The sequence below is a fragment of the Triturus cristatus genome, chromosome 1_2, assembly GCF_964204655.1.
Source record: "Triturus cristatus chromosome 1_2, aTriCri1.1, whole genome shotgun sequence".
NCBI classification, from domain to species: domain Eukaryota; kingdom Metazoa; phylum Chordata; class Amphibia; order Caudata; family Salamandridae; genus Triturus; species Triturus cristatus.
Window position 1 is genome coordinate 599,481,548 of NC_140580.1, and position 20,905 is coordinate 599,502,452.

The window sequence follows — 20,905 nt, forward strand, 5'->3', positions numbered from 1 at the left end:
ACTTAGGTGTAGTATGTCTATACCTAACCTGAAATGGGACACATGTTAACCTATAAGTCACTCCTATGGCAGGCCTTGACAATCCTGAAGGCAGAGTGCTTGGTTCCATGTGAGATGGTGCTCTGGCATGAGCTGAGCCTGTCTGCAGTGGTCGGAACCCATTCCTTCTACTGTTTCCAGATATCGTCATACCATATACTCTTAAGTGCATTATGAACCTCACGGTTAAATGCTATCTTTGGTTTGGCTTTATCAAAACATGTCGAGTAAGGTGTCATACGAATTGGAATACTAACCCCTCGCCAATTCTGGCGACGGGGTTAGCATTCCACCCTTCTAGAGGGACACGACATGTACAGTACCTGAAACCCGGGTAAAATCAGACATAGCCTCAGCTCCACAAAATGGATGCTGCCACCACAGACACAAGTCTGCCCTCCTGCTGCTGGGAGTCCTTCCAGCTTGGGAGGTGTGGACAAAGGGTTTCCTGCCAGGGGAGGTGCATGCACCACCCCAGACAGGATTTTGTGTATTGGTCAGGTAGGGCTTGAAAGGAACCAGACATGCCTGAGGCTCACAAGGAGCCTCGGTGCATATGCCAGTTCAAACCGGTCCTGGGGCACACCAGCCCTGGACCTGGGGCGAGCTGGACAAAGGATTGGGGGTGTAACCACCCCCCTTCCTGGTCCCACCCATAGGGAGGGACCTAGCAGGTAGTCCGGCCCCTAGAATCCAAATAAAGGTAGGAGCTGTGTCCTAAGACTTTAGACATCCTGGAATCAACTTGAAACTAAGAAGAAGACGGGAACTTCGACGCTCTGCCGCACAGAGGACTGAAGCCAATCTCCCCTGTGGTCAGGGAGTGACCACCTTGCTAAAGCAAGCACCATCCAGTGAATCAACGTCTGCTTTGCTGCCGCCTCCCGCCGGAGCCCGAGCCCAGAGACTGACAAGACCTGGACCTCCAGACCTCTCACCGCCCGATCCACAGTCCCTGCAAAGAAGGAACCCGTGGAGGCACCGAGACACGTGGAGCCAGCCATCTTGAAACGACCACGACAAGCTGCAAGCGCAACAACCGAGGCTCCCTCCAAGTTGTGCTTTAGGATCTGAGAAGCCCAACATCCGAGCAGCAGCTGCACCAAAGGTGAGCTCTCCAGCATCTCCACGATCTGCGTGGGGCCCCTCTGCATTTTGCCACTCGACGCGCCTAACCGGTTGCTGGCCCGTTGGCTAGTGGCCATCTTGGCAACCAACTTCAAGAAATACACTGCTGGTCTGGTTGCTCCAGACTGGCCCTTGCTCCCCTCCAAAGGAGCAGCCCCTCTGACCTTGCTGGTCAGAACCATCAGCTTATTTTGTATCCACAACAATTGCTTTTGCCAAGGCTTGTTTGCTTCGATCAAGTTGCCGACACCGCCGACAGCAAGAGCCTGCATGAGACAGCTCATGAACCGACTCCTGGACTTTGTCGACCTTCAGGGACCACGTGGCTGCAGAGACAAGCTACACCTTCCTTCCTGTTTGCACCCGACATCGCCTGGTACCCACCTGGTGCCACGCTGGTCACTGGCTAGTGACTGTGAACACTGTCCCCTCTGCTTACAGGTCTTCTACAACTCCGATCCACCCTTGGATCCACTGCATCCCTTCCGGACCGATCGCCTGCAGCATCTTTGTCTTCAGGCTCCATTGAACAGATAGAAGAAACCCGACGCACTTCGAGACCTATGCATCCGCTTCCTGTGGGTGAGGTAAAGCTGGCACTCCGGTGCCCAAGTGTAGAGAATCATCTCTAATGTCTGTGTTTCCAATCTTGAGTTCATAGTCCATACGGAAGATCCTTTTTGCAGTAACTTTGTAACTTTTACGCACCCATTGAAAACCTATGGTAGCACGCGTGTGACTATTTGCTCTGCACACGCAACCCGTGGACCTCCTGGTCACTAACCAAAGTTAGCTCCTTGTAGGCCCAGCGATTCTAGAGGCCCTAGGCCTTTTCCCTTTTCTGTTCGTGGTACTTATACCACTATTTTAGTATATGGTTTGAGCGGCTACCAGGGCCTATGCATATAAAGTTCAACTTCTGTGTATTCTAACGTATTCTTGTTTAACGATTTGTGCTCCTGTGCTCATAAAGAGTCTAGGGGATACTTTGAGAAATAAATACATATATATTTTCAATATATATCTGTGTGGTGTCCTTTCATTGGTATAAAGGGGGGTTACATTTGGTAAAACAGCCTGCTTAACACGCTTCACGAGTTTAGCCTCAAAGACTGCTTAGCCTACGCTACCACTAGGGCAGCTAGTCCGAAAAGGTTGACTTACAACCACACCATAAGGGTTGCTTGGCATGGTACAAGGTGGTCACTTTAACTAGTGAACATCATATACCAGGCCAACTTCTCACAGATGGGAAAGGCTCCTGCCCAGTAGTCATTCCCACCAACTAGCTAATACCAGGCATAAATGTTTTATCTCTAGTTACCTAAATCAGAACATTTCCTGGACCTGTGGAAGATTAGAAGAGCACTGGACTAGATGAATTTGACCTGAGAAGTGCCCTGAAGGACTGGGCCTGCTCCCTCTTGTATGCAGGACAAAGAGTAGAACTCCAATGGTCATATGAATGACCTCCTGTTCAAGCTACAGGGATACAGCAAGGTACAAAAAGCCTTTTACTGAAAGTACCCAGAAGGCCACTTGCAACTAGACATGGACTGCATTCTGCTGTTGGCCCTTGCCAGACCCTGTGTGAGTCTCTAGGTGCCTTCCCATGTGGTACTGGGGGGTATTAGAAGTGTACAGCTGTGATGGATTGGGACTTAAAGGACTAAGACAGAAGATAAAATCTTTGACCAGGACAAACCTGAAAGGTGTATCCGACCTGCGTTCCATTGCAGTCAGCCTTAAGTTGCGCCTAGATCCCAGTCTACTAGGACAATTGACTTAAAACTTTACAAACTCATGTCTCCAGTTCCCCTGGTTGGACTTTTGTCATTTTTGTTTTTTAAATGTTACTCTGCTTTTCTAATTCAGTTTTGGATTTTTATTGTTTTGCATTTTAAATGTATCTATTTTTTGGTATTGTGCCAGAGCTGCCAGGGGGCTGGGCTCCGGTTAATTTAGTGATTTTGAGGGTTCACTGTGATAAAGAAATGATTGTTCCTTGAGATGGATAGTTAGCCACCCCAAATAATAAATATCTATCTATCTATCTATCTATCTATCTATCTATCTATCTATCTATCTATCTATCTATCTATCTATCTATCTATCTATCTATCTATCTATCTATCTATCTATCTATCTATCTATCTATCTATCTATCTATCTATCTATCTATCTATCTATCTATCTATCTATCTATCTATCTTTCTATCCATCCATCAATCTGTCTACCTATCTATCTATACAACCATCTCTATCCATCTTTGTGAGCCTTTCTCTTTAGCTATCTTTTGAACCCTCTCTATCTATTTATTATAAAGATTATTGAAAACTTTTTTTAAAAAAGCATTAGCAAAGACACAATGTCAGACTGGTTGGCTTTTATAGGACTGGCGTTAATCAAGACCTTTAGATTTTACTAAAAGTAGGTGTAAAGTTTAGTTAGTTATTCAGGGTTTCAGCCAGACCCCATCCATTAGTCTTCTGTTGTGTCATTGACATTTTACTTTTTCCCCACTCCAAAATGCATCATAGAGCAGTGGCCCAGCCCACTTCAGCCATTGGCTGACTTAACCGAGTTGCGGCCTGCTGCCCTTTCACACGGAGCACATCCGCACCTGATATAGTCACCTTCAGTTTCAGGGACTACCTTGGTAATGTGTCCCTTTTTTAAAGACCAAACAATATGTTGCCTTTAGCCAATTTTTTTTTTAAATTATATTAGCGAGGTCCCACCCGCTTCCCTATCAATAACATTTTGCAATAATCGTGCGAGAACAAAACACGAATTGCCGAACCCAAAAGGGGCTGGGGACCAACCCCAGGCCTATTGGCTTGGCCAATCCGCGTTTAAATTTGTAAATATACTTGTTAAACAATTCATTGTTTAAATTGGCCCGTTTAGAGACTTGCTTAGTGGACAGGCTTCCTGATAATGTATGCAGAGGATCCTACCTCTGTCGCTTCAGGGGCAGTCATCTTCCGTTCTCATCGGGAGGAAGTGCAGTCTGTTCCATGATGGGGCAATTAATCACCTAGTAAATATCTCTCTGTTTTATTGCATACGCAATAAGCACTTTGCTTGAAATTGCATAAGTTATAATCCAATTATACAAAAATTACATTGTAATGGGTTTGTAAGTACTGCATTAATGACACTTTATGGTGCTATAAATTAAGGCAAGTATTGGTGCGAAGCCCTTGAATGACAGCGGAAACAAAAAACTACAGCTGCGGAAAGGGACAATGACTTACCGCCTGGGATGGGCAAGGTCTTCTGAAGCAGCCAGGGCAGGCAGAGGCGGAAGAAAATGTCACACTATCGCACAAGACGAAAGGACTGGAGAGCAGATTCTTAACTGGCTATTTTATTTAAATATCTTGATTAATGCGTCATTTTCCCTTTTAGTTTGAGTTTTTCCAATGACCCGTAAAGAGACAGTCAGATATCTGAAATGTGTTTTTTGCAACAGTACAGTTACCGGACAATCAATGAAGGTTTCTACAGGGAATGCAGCATTGTAAATATCGTGGTCTATTTGTGACATGATCTGCCGCCCTGATGACTTTGAAAAAATGTCACTCTTCCAAAAAAAAATCTGAAAAACACACCACTCAATTCTATCAGTCACCTTCACATCTCTTCGGTAAAAGGCACTCGACAGGTTAATCCAGTGGTGTAGAATGGGATGAGACTCAATAGCCCACAAAGATACATCAGCTTTAGGCTGAATAGGGGTGCCCTAAAATATTATTTCTGTTGCCTCGTTTTCTGTAGGCTGGTTTACTTTTTTATTCCAATATGCATAAATGCATCTGCTGTACATTTTATTAAACACATGTGCATTGTCACAACTTACTTTCTTTGAGTGCTATATTAATTTATGACTGTGCCAGAAAACTCTTATCTTCATGGTGAGTGATGAGCCTTTTATGCTTGAATGGGAATCTGGGCGGCTCATCTCTACTGCCTTTGATGCCCCAGACTGTGTGGCTGGATACTTATTAAAGGGCATTTGACCATCTTCATGCTCCTGATACTTGTCAGATAGTTTCTCGTTATGAGTTCCCCGTTATCTCCACGTAGAGATACCAGGGCTGGATGTATCAATAACAGCCAGTATCTTCCTCTGTAATAACGTGGCTACCAAGCAATCGCTTCTTCCCCCGGCAATACCAGTATCGGGGTCCAATTATGCATGTTTTTCTTCCATATATGGGAACTAATGAGCCAAAAAATTCAAATATTTGTCACCTTCTTGCGGAAGGTGGTAAATATTGCAGGCTTTTTTCTCTCAGCTGTGGGGTATGGTCAGAGAGTGGGTAGCAGTGAGAGGACAGATATCCCCTCCCTTCAGCTGGGGGAGCGTCTGCCCGCCCCAGCTGACGTATGAGGCAGCTGGCCAAAGACTCCACAGCTCTTCTGAAGTCTCCAGGTCTACTGTCTCGGGGTCTATTGTGCTGGCCATGTCTAAACCGGGGTGGTGTAGTGGGCAAAAGAACGATGGATTTAACCCAGATCTCTTGACTGGGGGAGAATGTATGCATTGTCTGCATTCCGTCCATCATTTGTTTGTTGTAACGCTTTTCGCCCTAAGTGGGATGGGTATTCCCAGACGTGGGACCCGTGCTCACTACGCCACTGGAGTCATGCTATCCTGGCTGATGACGGCTGATAGCCAGAAACCGGTCCTAGAATGCTTGATTCCGGTTCAGGGAAGACATGGCTTGGCAGTTCGGGCTGGACTGTTCCCATGAGGCACAGGGTCAAGACTGATTTGCATATGGCCATGTCTAAACTGGGGTGGTGTAGTGGGCAAAAAAACGATGGATTTAACCCAGATCTCTTGACTGGGGGAGAATGTATGCATTGTCAGCATTCCGTCCATCATTTGTTTGTTGTGACGCTTTTCGCCCTAAGTGGGATGGGTATTCCCAGACGTGGGACCCGTGCTCACTACGCCACTGGAATCAAGCTATCCTGGCTGATGACGGCTGATAGCCAGAAACCGGTCCTAGGATGCTTGATTCCGTTCCAGGGAATACATGGCTTGGCAGTTCGGGCTGGACTGTTCCCATGAGGCACAGGGTCAAGACTGATTTGCATATGGCCATGTCTAAACTGGGGTGGTGTAGTGGGCAAAAGAATGATGGATTTAACCCAGATCTCTTGACTGGGGGAGAATGTATGCATTGTCAGCATTCCGTCCATCATTTGTTTGTTGTAACGCTTTTCGCCCTAAGTGGGATGGGTATTCCCAGACGTGGGACCCGTGCTCACTACGCCACTGGAGTCAAGCTATCCTGGCTGATGACGGCTGATAACCAGAAACCGGTCCTAGGATGCTTGATTCCGGTCCAGGGAAGACATGGCTTGGCAGTTCGGGCTGGACTGTTCCCATGAGGCACAGGGTCAAGACTGATTTGCATATGGCCATGTCTAAACTGGGGTGGTGTAGTGGGCAAAAGAACGATGGATTTAACCCAGATCTCTTGACTGGGGGAGAATGTATTCATTGTCAGCATTCCGTCCATCATTTGTTTGTTGTAACGCTTTTCGCCCTAAGTGGGATGGGTATTCCCAGACGTGGGACCCGTGCTCACTACGCCACTGGAGTCAAGCTATCCTGGCTGATGACGGCTGATAGCCAGAAACCGGTCCTAGGATGCTTGATTCCGGTCCAGGGAAGACATGGCTTGGCAGTTCGGGCTGGACTGTTCCCATGAGGCACAGGGTCAAGACTGATTTGCATATGGCCATGTCTAAACTGGGGTGGTGTAGTGGGCAAAAGAACGATGGATTTAACCCAGATCTCTTGACTGGGGGAGAATGTATGCATTGTCAGCATTCCGTCCATCATTTGTTTGTTGTATCGGGGTCTATTGTCTACTGTCAGTTCTTGAGACCAGATAAATCCAGCCCCTGAGACACTGGAAAACTTGTGGCCCAGAACCGTATTCACCTGGGACACCACTCTAGGCAACATGTAATGAGGGCCTTAAGGTGTGCCTAGGATGGTCCATTTAAATTCTGTAAGCTCCTTCTAAAGTCACTGTCTGTGATGGCATCACTGTAACACTTACAAATGACAGGTCTCTTCCAGACACATGCTTTGTTAGTGATCTTCTGGATTCTGGTCTGTCCTCCCAGTTGTTCAGACATCCACACAGGCAAACAGAAGCTCGTCTTCATCTGCCTACATACAACAGACTGGATCCAACTAAAATCGGAGCGGCATTTGCTCTTGGCTATTAGGGCTTGGGATGTTCTCTACTGGTATTCAGTGAGATCCACTCTGTGGCATAAGGGTGATGGCATCTGTAGTGTGCAGAATATAAGGCCAATGAAGAGGAACATGGTAGAAGGTTTCTCCTATGCTTGGCTGCTTGAGTGAGGGTAAGAAAAGTGGACCACTTATGCTACTATGAACTTGATGATGCACATAGATGTGCCAGAATTTCAGAGGTGTGTTTTATGTGTAGGTAAGAGCACCTGTACAAACTCCTGCCACCATTTTGGTTAGATTAGAAGTTTGACTAAATGCTGATGCCCCTCAACCATCAGACTGGTTATTAAATAGCACTTTTTTCCTGCGAAATGCACCCTCATATGAGGATGCTAGGATGCTTTTTATGCTAAAAATAGCATACAATTCCAGACCAGCATTTCGCACAACAATGTATAATTTTGAGTTTATGCTTTGGACATTTCTCATAATTCCTGCTGAGCAAATTATGCAAATTTTATTTAGTTTAGTCATGGTGCCTTGAATTTATCAAAGAAATATTGGAAAATGGATTGTCTGTCTGAAAAGTCTTGGCAAATAGAAGAATTTCCCAACTGAATTCACCTATGTTGTCAATGTCGGTTGCAAATCCATGATTATTGCAGGACTTTTTATGGATGCAGAATAAACGGGGGTTGGGGGGTAAATCCTTGGGTCAGTGTCAGGACGGTTCAAAATGGGGGTTTACCATCACAGGTCAGTTTTTCTCTCTTGCTAGCATTTAGTTTGAGGGGGTTCCTGGTCATCCAGTTATTGACTGTGAAGAGGTAAGTTCTTAGGGTTCATGAGTCGTAGCCAGCACATTCTTCAAGTCTGAAGATGATCTAGCTGGAGTCTGCAAAGTTGACATAGGTGAGGCCATATGCCTGGATCAAAAATGGAGGGGGGGGTGGTATTAAAAATAATGTGGGATATAGTGGACCCATGTCACAGGTCATAGGGGGCATTATGATAATTTCTATACGTTCTGTAGAAATTAGAAGATCCAACGCAAGACCTTGTCTTGATGCAAATTTCAAAGAGCTGATGGTGGAGTATTGGATGGCACACTATGACAAATATGGTGGGCACATCCATCTGCAGCAGAGTGACAGGTTGGGACAAGTTAATATTCTACCATAAGGTTAGAAACTGAGAGGTGAGTCAGCCACCATGTTATTGGACTCATTGGAGTCTTCTAGATATTGAAATGATGGCATTTTGATGGATGCTGCCAGAAACTAGATATTTGAAACTGATAATTTAGTCTTCTAAGTTATTAATGTCAAGTTCAGACTTGCAGCTTCCATTGATTTCCCCTTGCATAGTTACAACGGCATGATTTGACTTTAAAGTATTCCATGGTTATGCCCCATACCAGATACACAAGTGTAGTTCCTATCTCTTGATGAACTTCATGACATCTAAAATACTGTCTATTCGCAATTAATGTACGTTCACCTCCAATACTAAGCTTTCTGTGGCATGTTGCTACAATATTTAACAGGACACTCTTATTCTATTCTAGCAACTAACAAACGTTTTTCTACTTAATTGTACTAGTCGCTTCATTTTTAGACACAGTGATCCTCCTAATAAGTGACTCGTAATCTTCGATGGACCCAGTAACACAGGTAATGGGACGAGTGGGATTATTTTTAAGACAGAAACATCTCAGACCTGTACAGATTCCCCATGGATTCCAGCTGCTCAAAGCAACCAAAAAATAATTTTAAAAATCTTGGGAGGAATGAGGAGTAATCATAGAATCTGGTGCATTAAACGTATTTCTCTTGTTATTCCCCATTCACAAGTGGACACTCAGGATGTTTTGGCCACTGAAGATAGCATTCTAGATTATAATGATACACCCTTAGCACATAATTATCAGAGCAATTCAAGGGCACTCACAATAGCGGCCAGTAAGTACTTTGCTATAGATGTTAAACAGGGTAACCTTCTGTAATTATATATACATTATATGATGTTTAACCAAGCTTGATGCACAGATGGGCCAGGCTGGTGCAAGTAGTAAAAGGCAACTCAGCATTGCAGCAGAAGATGGAGACTGAGGAATGAGATAGTACTTCAGGGGCCTGCCTTCCACGACATTGTATTTAAAAAAATAACATTTAAAGTTAGGCTGCTTGGCATACTTGGCCCTCTAATGCTGGAAAATGTGTGGTAGCTTTCTTCACCAAGGAATCAGCTGTTTTCAAATTTCCATTATTTGATGTTCCAATTGTAGCATTGCTTTTATCCACTTCAACGCTAGTAACTTTGAATGTGACTTTATTACATTCCGTTAGAGAGAATATTTTTGACAATTATTGGGGTGGAAAATGTTGATTGTGTTATCCTTAACATGCACCCCTGCTTCAAGTTCTCCTTAGCAAATTGCTCTTGTTTTTTTGTACTTTCACCTAAGCACGAACAAAGACCATACATGTGAGCTGAGGGTTGCTTGTGACATGGAATGAGATTCAGTGGAAGGCTCTGTGGTCTGGAGGGGCACACTCTGCGCCCTCCTTTTTTCTCAGCATGACTATCATTAGCTTCCTGTGCTGTAGAAGACTGACAGTGATAGCAACACACGATTCTAGGCACACATATTACTTTTGCCAATCAAGGGGACCTACCTACTGATCTTACCCATGTTTAAATTAGTCTTTCAGTCATCTGGGTCCTTCCCTCTATTCAGATGGGACATGGATGACATGCAAGTGTGCAATATACATGTACAATAGAGAAGGTGTGAAGCAAGTGTGCTGCATGTGACAGTGGCAATCCATTCTAATTTCATGAAATAAAGGAGTACATAAGGTGAAGATTGCAGAGAGCCCTAGACAGCAATGTCAATTGCAGGGCTTTTGGTAGAATTCCTGAAGAACTTTGCTGTGGACCAGACAGGGTAAGTGGTAAATAGTAAAGATACTCAATCTTTTGATCCTTTGTTTTGGGTCTCACTGACATGAGACTCTCAACTCTACCCCACCATTCTGCTGTCCTTGTAAGACAAAAAATATGGCTGGCCCAGTTTGCGAAGAATAAGATATGGTACGGAATTTCCTCAACATAGTCCCAGAATCGACTTGTAGAATGCACACATTCTGTCTGCAAACTAAGTATGGGGCAAAAAAAAAAACATCTGCCAGTATGCCAAGATTTCTTTACCATAATACTGGGTTATCACACCAGTGTCAACCGAAAAACCCTTCTATGCTCCTGGGTTATTGTCAATGACTTCTAACTCCCATTCTCTAGGTTTGGAGGAACCTGGATGTTCTGCAAATATACCAGGTGGATCTGTATGAGGGTAAGAGCTGGCTGACTGCTCAGAATATGTTCTGGGGGTGCACTTGAACAAAGAAGAAGGTCCCTTGAAAAAGAGGACTCTGAGGAGCTAAGGCAAGAGGAGCAATACACAAGGACAGAACTGCCCTGGCAGGCATGTAGTGGGGCCTTGGGATCCCGAGACTCCTACATCACTCCCAGTACCTTAAGCACCTTTGAAGCACTCACTGAGATTGTCACAGTATCCCATGTGCTAGAAATTCAATTGTTGGGTGACTTGGGTATGTGCCCTGGTCAAGAAGCAACCACAATCCTAGTCAGGGCAAGAGGCAGGCAAACCCTTAATCAACATGTGCTCACCCTCTGGTAGCTTGGCACAAGGCAGGTAGACTTAACTTTCGAGGCTGTGTGTAAAGTATTTGTGCAACACTTCAAACAGTAAGTCAGTGAAAACACCGCAGAAAAAGATTCTACACCAAGTTAAAAAAATAACTCTGATTTTATTAAATAAAATAAGGCCAAAATGACAAAAATCTCATTAGAAGACCCAGAGATATTGATTTCTAAAGTTTATAGGAAAAATAGCGCCACAACATGCTTTTGGGGACAACTGGTCACGCCAGACCTGGACAAAGTCACAAGTTGAGGCTGACTGCGTTAGAGTGCGGGTCGGCTACAAGAATCCAGTTAGGCCCACAGAACAAAGTACCTTAAATCCTTGTTGCGGAGCATTGCATGACTCCCCATCGAAGACGCATCAAGCAGATGAAGCAATGCTTTGGTTTCTGACATGCGACGAGGCTGCTGTACGAGTTTCTGTTGCATTGAGGTTGAGAATCCTGTTGCCAGGATTTGCGATACAAAGACCAGTGTCAAGAATGTGAGATACAGTAAAAGCGATGCGTCGGTTCTGATGAGCGGTGAAGCTGCAATGTAGAGTTTCATCATCGTCGTTGAGGTTGCCATCGACGAGGGATGCAAGGAGCTTGCTCCAGGAAAGGTGTTGTGCAGTGGTGGTTCCGAAGGCGATGCGTTGGTCCCAAGATGTCAGAGGCAGTGATGATGCGAGTCTTTTGCGACAGGTCCAGTCAACGAAGCAGCAGCGATACGTCAGTTCTGCTTGGGGATGTGCTGCTCAGCTTAGGAGGTGCGTTGGTTCTGCTTGGGGATGCAGGCTCAGCAGAGAAGAAGCGCTGTTTCCACTGACAAGCACCTTAGGCCCACTTCCATGGGTGGCACCACTTGGCAGTGTAGACTCACAGATGGCAGAGTCTAGGTGCAGGGGTTGGAAGTCTGTCATGTCACTGAGGCTTCAGATGAGGAGGCTAGCCAGCCAGCCTCTGGAATTACTCTGGCTTCTGGGGTCAAGTGATGCAGGTCCAGTTCTTCTCACCCAGGCAAGAGGGCAGGAGGAAGCAGATCAACACAGCAAAGCAGGAATTGAGCAGAGTGGAAGTCCTTCAGCAGCATAAGAGTCCCTCTTCCTGGCAGAGTATCCTTAGGTCCAGAAGTATACTGAAGTGGTAGAGTCCGAGAACCAGTACTTATACCTATTGGTGCCTTTGAAGGTGGAGAGACCTCAAACACCTGCCTTTGAAGTGCACAGAGGTCCTCCCTTCCTGCCCTGGCTACAGATTCACTACAGGGTTGTATGCAGCCCTTTGTGTGTGGCCAGGACACAGCCTATTCAGGCATAAGTGAGGGTGTGCCCAGCTCCTCCCTCCCACCCTGCCAGGATGGCACATCAAGTCACACCTAAGATCCCATTGTGTGTAGCTGTCTAGGAGGAATACACAAAGCCCAAATGCCAACTGCACACTGTCATGTGATCAGAGACAGGCTACGGGCACCAAATTGCTGAAGCAAGACAAATTCAATTTTCAAAAAGTGGCATTTTCAGAATTCCAATTTAAAATACGACTTCACCATAAGTTAGGATTTTAAATTAGGATTCCAGAGACATCAAACTTGAAGCAGTTTTACCTTCCCCATTTGAAAATTACACTTATAAAATGTAATAAGGCAATCCCAATGTTATCCTGTGGCAGATATAAGCCTTGTTGTAGTGAAAAACAAGTTTAGGAGTTTTTCACCACCAGGACATGTAAAACTTAAAAGTGCATGTCCAGCCTTTTAAACACAGTGCAGTGGGTTGTCCAGGGCATACCGTAGGGGTGACATGTATAAAAAGGGAAGATTTGGGCCTGTCAAAAGGTTATTTTGTCAGGTTGACATGACACTGTAAACTGCACACAATGGCTCTGCAATGACAGGCCTAAGACATGGTTAAAGGGCTACTTAAGTGGGTGGAACAATCAGTGCTGCATGCCAATAGTAGCATTTCATTTACAGGCCCTCAGTACAGGAAGCACCACTTTACTAGGGAGTTATAAGTAAATTAAATATGCTGATTGGGGATGAACCAATATTACCATGGTTGTGGGAGCGATCACTAGCATTTTCGCACTTGTTAGCTGTGGTAAAGTGTACGGAATCCTAATACCATCAATACGAGGTCAGAAAAAGTAGAGGAGGAAGGTAAAAAGTTAGGGGGGAGACCACCTGTCGGGTGGGACACCATGGTCTTCCCATATGAAAACAAGGTGCCTGTAATTGCTGGGGCACCTATGGCACTGAGATTGCTTATCAACAGACACAACAGCTGAAACCATAGCATCGAAAGAGACTGTGGGTTCTACAGCAAGATCATACACCAGAGGTGATTATCTTTCATTGTCCTCCTCTGCAGCATCACTGTGTTTGAGTGGGTGTTACATGTCACCTAAGTGTTAGGGACTAGTGTTTAGAACCAAGGAAGAACCACCAATGAGGAACTGTCTGGATTCAATTAGCACTGGCATCTCCTCTCAAAGTGTGACACCCTGCCTTCCAGGCTAAAGTCTGGTGCTGGAGGCCCTAACAGTGTCAACTGGGCTAAATCAGCACATCTGATGTTGGTGGGCAGTGCAGGATCATACACTACTTGGTGCAGCCAAACCCCACCTTTAACCAGAAAGACTGTACTCATCCACTCAGAACTAAAGGAGACTAAAGTACATTTCAAGAGAATGGATTAAAGAAATTGTAATTTTAGAGACCGATATATATTACAACAAACCTAGCCATATTTTCTTGTGTGACGGATAGATGGCGGAACACAGAAAAAAGTGGGGTGGAAGATCCATACCCACTTGCTACTTAAGCATGACTGAGCTTGCAAGGAACAGGTTGCATATGCGTATACCACAGAGGGTAGCATTTGCCAGTAATTCCTAGTTCTCTCTCACAGTAGCTGTCCTGTTGATAATTGTGTATTGCATTTTATTTGTCCTCTAATATTTTATGTACAGTATTGCTTTGTGTGTCTGAAGTCAAGTCCTTATTTTCAGTGAGCCAAATAAATGACTGAACATTCATTTATTGATTGCTAATAGAGGTTTAATTGAATTCCGAGTCTCAACCCCACCTTACTAACTAAGCCTTGGACTGCTTGAACTCAGTATTCTGAGAGTCAAGTGCCCAAGGTGTGTAGTTAGTGCTCAGTGTTGGGCTCAAACGTAAAAGTAAAACCTAAGAGCACCAGTGATAAAAGCTCAGATTTTCGCACTTGAACTTGGTAACACCTGAATTCCATGGAGCTCTTGAGAAGGTCCCACAGCTTTAATAATTATAACTTGTTTTCTAAAGCACTTACTAACACACTTTTTTTAAGTGTTGCAAATGAGATATAACATGTAAACATGACCAAATGTAATTGTACCCAATGTATGAGTTTCAATAGGATCAAAAACAGAAATGGCCCTGCCAGAATTTGAACTCATGAACTGTAGCACACCATAGATTGTGGCAACAAGTGCTTAAATCAAACAGCCATTAGCCATCAGGAGATGGAGGTGCAAGTATCCGAGGTGCATGATCTGAGGTGTTCTCCCTTTTGTAGATTGGTTAATATACTTGTTTTCATATTTTGCATTCATTAAAGCCACCCATCTGGTATTTTTTCAGAATATCAATAATTGCAAAGGAATCAGTTTGCTGATTTGGGAATTTAAATGTATTATTGGGTATTATGATCTCTCCATATGCAAATCTCCATATGCTGTCTGTAACACACATTCTACCGGCCAGTCAGTCAACAAACTGTATTCAGTTTTCTAAATAAAACCATAAAAATCAAACAAGCATGAAAAGAAAAACATCTTCCAAAATACAGTTTAGCAAATGTTGATACATCAAATTACACAGGATTTATAGTTAAAATACATAAATTACAATACATAAATTAAACATTCTACCGGCCATTTCTTTACCAATCACTGTATCTTTTCTAAACGTTTGAGTACCATGTCAATCAGGGGTTACAAGGCTCAAACTGTATTTTACCACTGATGGTATAGGGATGACCATGCCATTGATCCTACAACTGAGCACCTTGTTACACTTGGTATTTATGGTACTGATGTTGAGCAGGTTAAGGTTTACTCAGTGAGGTGATGTGGAGCAGTAACTCAGAACTCGGTATAGAATTTTATAGCAATCAATTAACAATTCACCACACTCACGTGCATCTATTGAAACATAATTGACTAGTTTCTTTACAGTATGCAGCGTGCCTGCACTGTTCATGAGTGTGACACCCAGGAATTAGACCCAATTCCACCCTCACCATTTTATAATAGGTTTCTGATATTTTAGTCACAGTCAAATCAATTCAGTTCAATTCAACTTTATTCATTTCAGAATATAAAACCATAAAAGTTATCAATACATAAAAATGTCATAAACACACTATATCTCAATTAAGTTCCACAAGAATCTATAATGTACCATAACCTAAGGTGCAAAGTCAAATACCCGTGATCTTGACCCTCTGATAAGCAATCCAGCAATTAGATGTGTTTGTCCCGGGGCTTTTACTAAAATGTCAATATAATGGAGATAAACGTAAACCCATACCTTTACTAACAGTTAATCAAGGAAAGCCCTAGTCGCAGTCTATTTCTGTTTGCAATATGAAAGAATACACACAAATAAAAAATCACCCTTTCTCTCATCCTGAAATTTGATTGGTGTATGCCCCTGAGGTTACTCTTTGGCCCCTCATATCGTTTGCTCTAATTCGTATTCTGAGTTTTCGTGTAATATTGTTGAATTCTGTAGCGGTTCTAGTAATTAGCTCACACAAATTAACAAATTGTGATACTATACAGTTAGAGCACTTCTAAAAAAGGAAAATACAAATAATGCCTAATATTATTTTTTAAGCCCATGACATTTAGGGTTGCGAGGCCTCTTCCTGGACAGCATTCTGGTTAAGATATAAAATGTGCAAAATCTTCCCTACCATAACCATTATCGTCTGTGATATATAGTATCCAAAAAGGTTTTGCATATTTTTGAAACATACACAAGTACTTGCATAACTATTTATTAAATACCTATTTCTTTTGTAGAATAAATGATAAAAATTATTTTATATTTTCTTGAAAATTGCACCAATTGCTTTATGCTTAATATTTTTTTTTTTATTTCTAAAATATGATTTGAATTTGAAAAATTGGATTTTTTCCACTCAACTAACTGTCATAGAAAACAAATGATGTTTTTTTATTGGCCGTTGCTATTCTGTGCACTGTGGAATATGTGGCAAAGGACAGATGATATTTAAGAATCGAAGGCCTATCATGATAAAGTATTTAAGGATAGCCTGCCTGGAATATCATTGTTAGATACGTCGCAAGCATCACTCATTGCTGGAAAAACGGACCACTCACAACACCAACTCACGAGCGGCGCGTCATAAATGCAAGGTAACAGATACTCAATGGTAGGAAGTTTGCAGAGAATTTGTGGGGGTGAAAGTCAAAGAGAGGTGACGAGGACACCATTCATCATTCTGGCTTCGGCGATGAGCAGCCGCCCTCCCTCCCCCTGGTATGAGTGTGTGTGCAAGAGCTGTGACAGCGCTAGGTATGCACGTCCCCTGGGCTTCGTCCTGTCTCGCTGGGTCAATAGTCCATCTCACATAGCTCTGCCACCAGGGCCCAATATTCCACAGAGCTGTCATTAGGAAGCTCCCGCCCGAAGGGAGAAGAGGGCTGAGGAGTGGCAAAGCACATGCGATGTCTCATCTTTGGAAAGCTGCGACAAAATGGAGGCGCAATAGGAACATTCCAGAGCATGGCGCATTTTATAAATGTCCTTATCAGCAGCATCACAGTTATTTTAACTTATAACTGACGCTGGACATTACACAGATAGCAACATTGCAAAACGAACTTCAGACGTACTTCCATGAGCGACAATTGTAAAACACCAGAACATTGAATTTGTTTTCATAAATTGACTTCAGAATATCTGTACTTTGAGAAAGTCGGTTTGTTTTCCAAAGTGTGAATTAAATTGCATTTTAAAACTGCGCAAATCGAGAGTGCTTCTAGGCTATGCGTGAAAATACACATCACTTGGTCGTGATACAGCCGGTCCTCTTTCTCCCTCTTTTTTAGGACTCACCTGAGAAAGCGCACAATAGATATCGCTTGTGTCGAGCTATTGTTTCTAAAAATTTACTTTTAGTCAGCCATTACTTATCATTTGTTGGCTTCATTGTCACTTATTTTCTTCCTTTCCATTGGTGAATGTGTGTCTGAGCATCTCGACTTCAATTCGCCTCTGTGTTTATGTTTTCTTGCATGAAGCATGGACCAAGTACTGATGGATTTCTTGAACAGTGTTCGTCTGCACTGTTTGCCCTTGGATTGTGGTACCGTTTTTGGGAAGAGTGTAGTTTCTTTGCATGTTCTGTGGCTTGTGACGATGTATTGTTTGTAAAAAAAAAAAAAACCTCTTAAAAGATGACTTTTAGCCCATCCATTATTTACCATTTGGCTGGCTTCATTGTCACTCTCCTTTTCTTCCTTTTCATTGGTAAGCATGGGTATGCGCAACTCAGCTCCATGTGATCTCCATTTTTTTGTTCTCGTCCTTACCTACAGGTTAATTAACTGCCATAGATCACCTATGTCAGTGGGTCACTCCCTTTTGAACGGAAGAACTATAGGGAAAAACTCAATAATATGTAAAATTATGAAAAGCATTAGGCTTAAAAGACCATGTCTATGGCATGATGGGGTTCTATGTCAGTTGGAGGATATGCTGTTGGTTGGTGTCTGGTTCCTCTGGCATGGGGTTCCTATGCTTCAATAAACTACATGTACATCGTTCCTGCTTTGGCGTCTTCCTTGGATGAACTGACTCACTACATTCATGAAAAAGACATTAGACCTGATTAGTTTATTGTGAAAAGTATATGTTAAAGGCAATAAGCAGTTAGGGGAGTGGTTTTATTGCTCTGTATTAAAGCTTACCCATAGGTATTTTGTAGTAGGTAAGAATTTTCCTGTTGATTACCCACTCTGAGTAACTGTGGCAATAATAGATTTGTACTGTGAGAATTCTTGTTAAGCCCTCTTAGACGAGACAGCATTTTGCTACACCAACTATATTTTGTAAAGATCTATAGTCTCATAACTGTATGCTTTATTGTTCCCTTGTCTGAAACAGTACAGTAGACCTGAGGCCTTCAGGCCTGATTGGTGTTCAGGGAAAGTTTATGCTGGATGCTCACTTTGCCACTGAATTCAAGCTAGCCTGGCTGATGATGGCTGATTAGCCAGAAACCGGTCCCAAGAAGCTTGTTTCCGGTCCAGGGAAGACATGGCTTGGCAGTTCAGGCTGGACTGTTCCCATGAGGCACAGGGTCAGACTGATTTGCATATGGCCATGTCTGAACTGGGTTGGTGGAGTGAGCTAAAGAATGATGATGGATTAAACCCAGATCAGTTGACAGGGTGTGAGTGTTTGCAATGTTCAACACTCTGTACATCATCCCCTTTGGTTTTGTTTTGTTCGCCCTAAGTTGGCAGGGTATGCCCAGACGTGGGTCCCTTGCTCACTTTGCCACTGGATTCAAGATAGCCTGGCTGATGAGGGTTATGAACCCGAAACCGGTCCCAGGATGCTTGTTTCCGGTCCAGGGAAGACATGGCTTGGCAGTTCAGGCTGGACCGTTCCCATGAGGCACAGGGTCAGACTGATTTGCATATGGCCATGTCTGAACTGGGTTGGTGGAGTGAGCTAAAGAACGATGATGGATTAAACCCAGATCAGTTGACAGGGGGTGAGTGTTTGCAATGTTCAACACTCTGTACATCATCCCCTTTGCTTTTGCATTGTTCGCCCTAAATTGGCAGGGTATGCCCAGATGTGGGTCCCTTGCTCACTTTGCCACTGGATTCAAGCTAGCCTGGCTGATGACGGCGGATTAGCCAGAAACCGGTCCCAGGATGCTTGTTTCCAATCCAGGGAAGACATGGCTTGGCAGTTCAGACAGGACTGTTCCCATGAGGCACAGGGTCAGACTGATTCGCATATGGCCATGTCTGAACCGGGGTGGTGGAGTGAGCTACAGAATGATGATGGATTAAACCCAGATCAGTTGACTGGGGGTGAGTGTTTGCAATGTTCAGCACTCCGTCCATCATCCCCTTTCGTTTTGGTTCTGTTTATGACAAAGGCAGTAGACCTGGAGTATTTACTATGAACCACATTTGTTAACGCTAATAGGCCTTTAACATTGGATTGTTACTGTAGAATGGTGGAGTATTGTGTTGTGATGTTGGTTAGGCTTTATCATGCAATACTCTCACAATACCCCAAAGATTGCCCTTGGATTCACATCTCCCACACTGTCACCCGTCAAGCAGTCAGCGATGGGTATACCTTGACATGGAGAAGCTCAGCAAAAGTTTTACTTTGTGTGACCAGGACTGGGGATCAATGTCTTTCAGTCTCCCAGCTGGGTGAGGGGACATCACCCAGGGAAATCACAACCACCTGCTCTGGAATCCGGAGCAACGGCACCAGCTGCCTGCTGAGACCAGAGGACCCTGTGAGGAAGAGGAGAGTGTCTGATGGGAACAAGGTAGAGTGTGGGATCCTGCTGATTGGTTCCCTGAATCAAGGTTTGAGATAATCGCTGCACCAATCGGGCTGTCAGCCCATGTGCTGACCAAAGTAGATTACCCCTTATGCCACAGGCGGATTTGGTGAAGATATAATGGCTGCTACAGCAATCAGGCTATCTGCCCATGTGCTGCTCAAAGTCAGTGACCCTGTATGCCAGAGGGGGCTGCTGTTAAGACATTTACTGCTGCACTGGATGGACCGTACGCCCGTATTCTACTCAAAAGCCTATGACCCAATGTGCCACAGGGGACCACCGTGAAGATTTACTGCTGCACTGATTTGGCTGTCCCACTGTGAGCTGGAAAAAGTCAGCAGCCTAATATGCCAGAGGGGGCTGCTAAGATGAGATAATTGCCATGACACCGTTCAAACTGCCTTCCCATGTGCTGACCAAAGTTGGCAACCCTGTATGCCAGAGGGATCCACCGTGAAGATATTTACTGCCAAACCAATTGGGCCATCTGCCTGTTTGCTGGTCTAAGTCGGTGACCACATATTCCAGAGGGCGCTGCTGTGAAGACAACTGTTGCTACACCGATTGGGCCATCCACCTGCGTGGTCATAAAAGCCGGCAACTCCGACTCATATGCCAGAGGGGGCTGCCTTGAACAACAAAAGCCGTCCCCCTGGTGCACTGTAAGTTAAGAGGGAGGACCGTCACTGTGTATCGCGTGTGACCACGAAGAGCAGCAGGTGCAGACCCGAGCACCCGGAGCCCTGACTGAAGCACTGGAAGCCAATAGATTGCCCCCAACCTGCCAGCTGGATGAGTGGAATTTACCACATTATCCAAGGGGCGCTGTGGATTACCATCCCCCTTGCCTGCAACAACAAAACTAGCACTCATCACTGGCATCTGCTCCAGTCCACTGTAACATCACAGTTTGGATTGTTCTTAGGGTTTTCCTTACTACAAAACACCAGCTGGAGCGGGTAAGACTGATCATCGGGCGAATCAAACCAACGTTGAACTTGCTTTGTCTCATAGCACTACACCGCTGGAACATTTTGACTTCTATAAAGCAGCAGGGAAAGTTCTAAGACTCAGGCTCATAGTGGGGCCCACCCTTAATTTTACCTATATTAAATGGAGAGTAACTACTGCCAGTAGACTGGAAGGTGTGACTCAAGACCCTGCCTGGAAA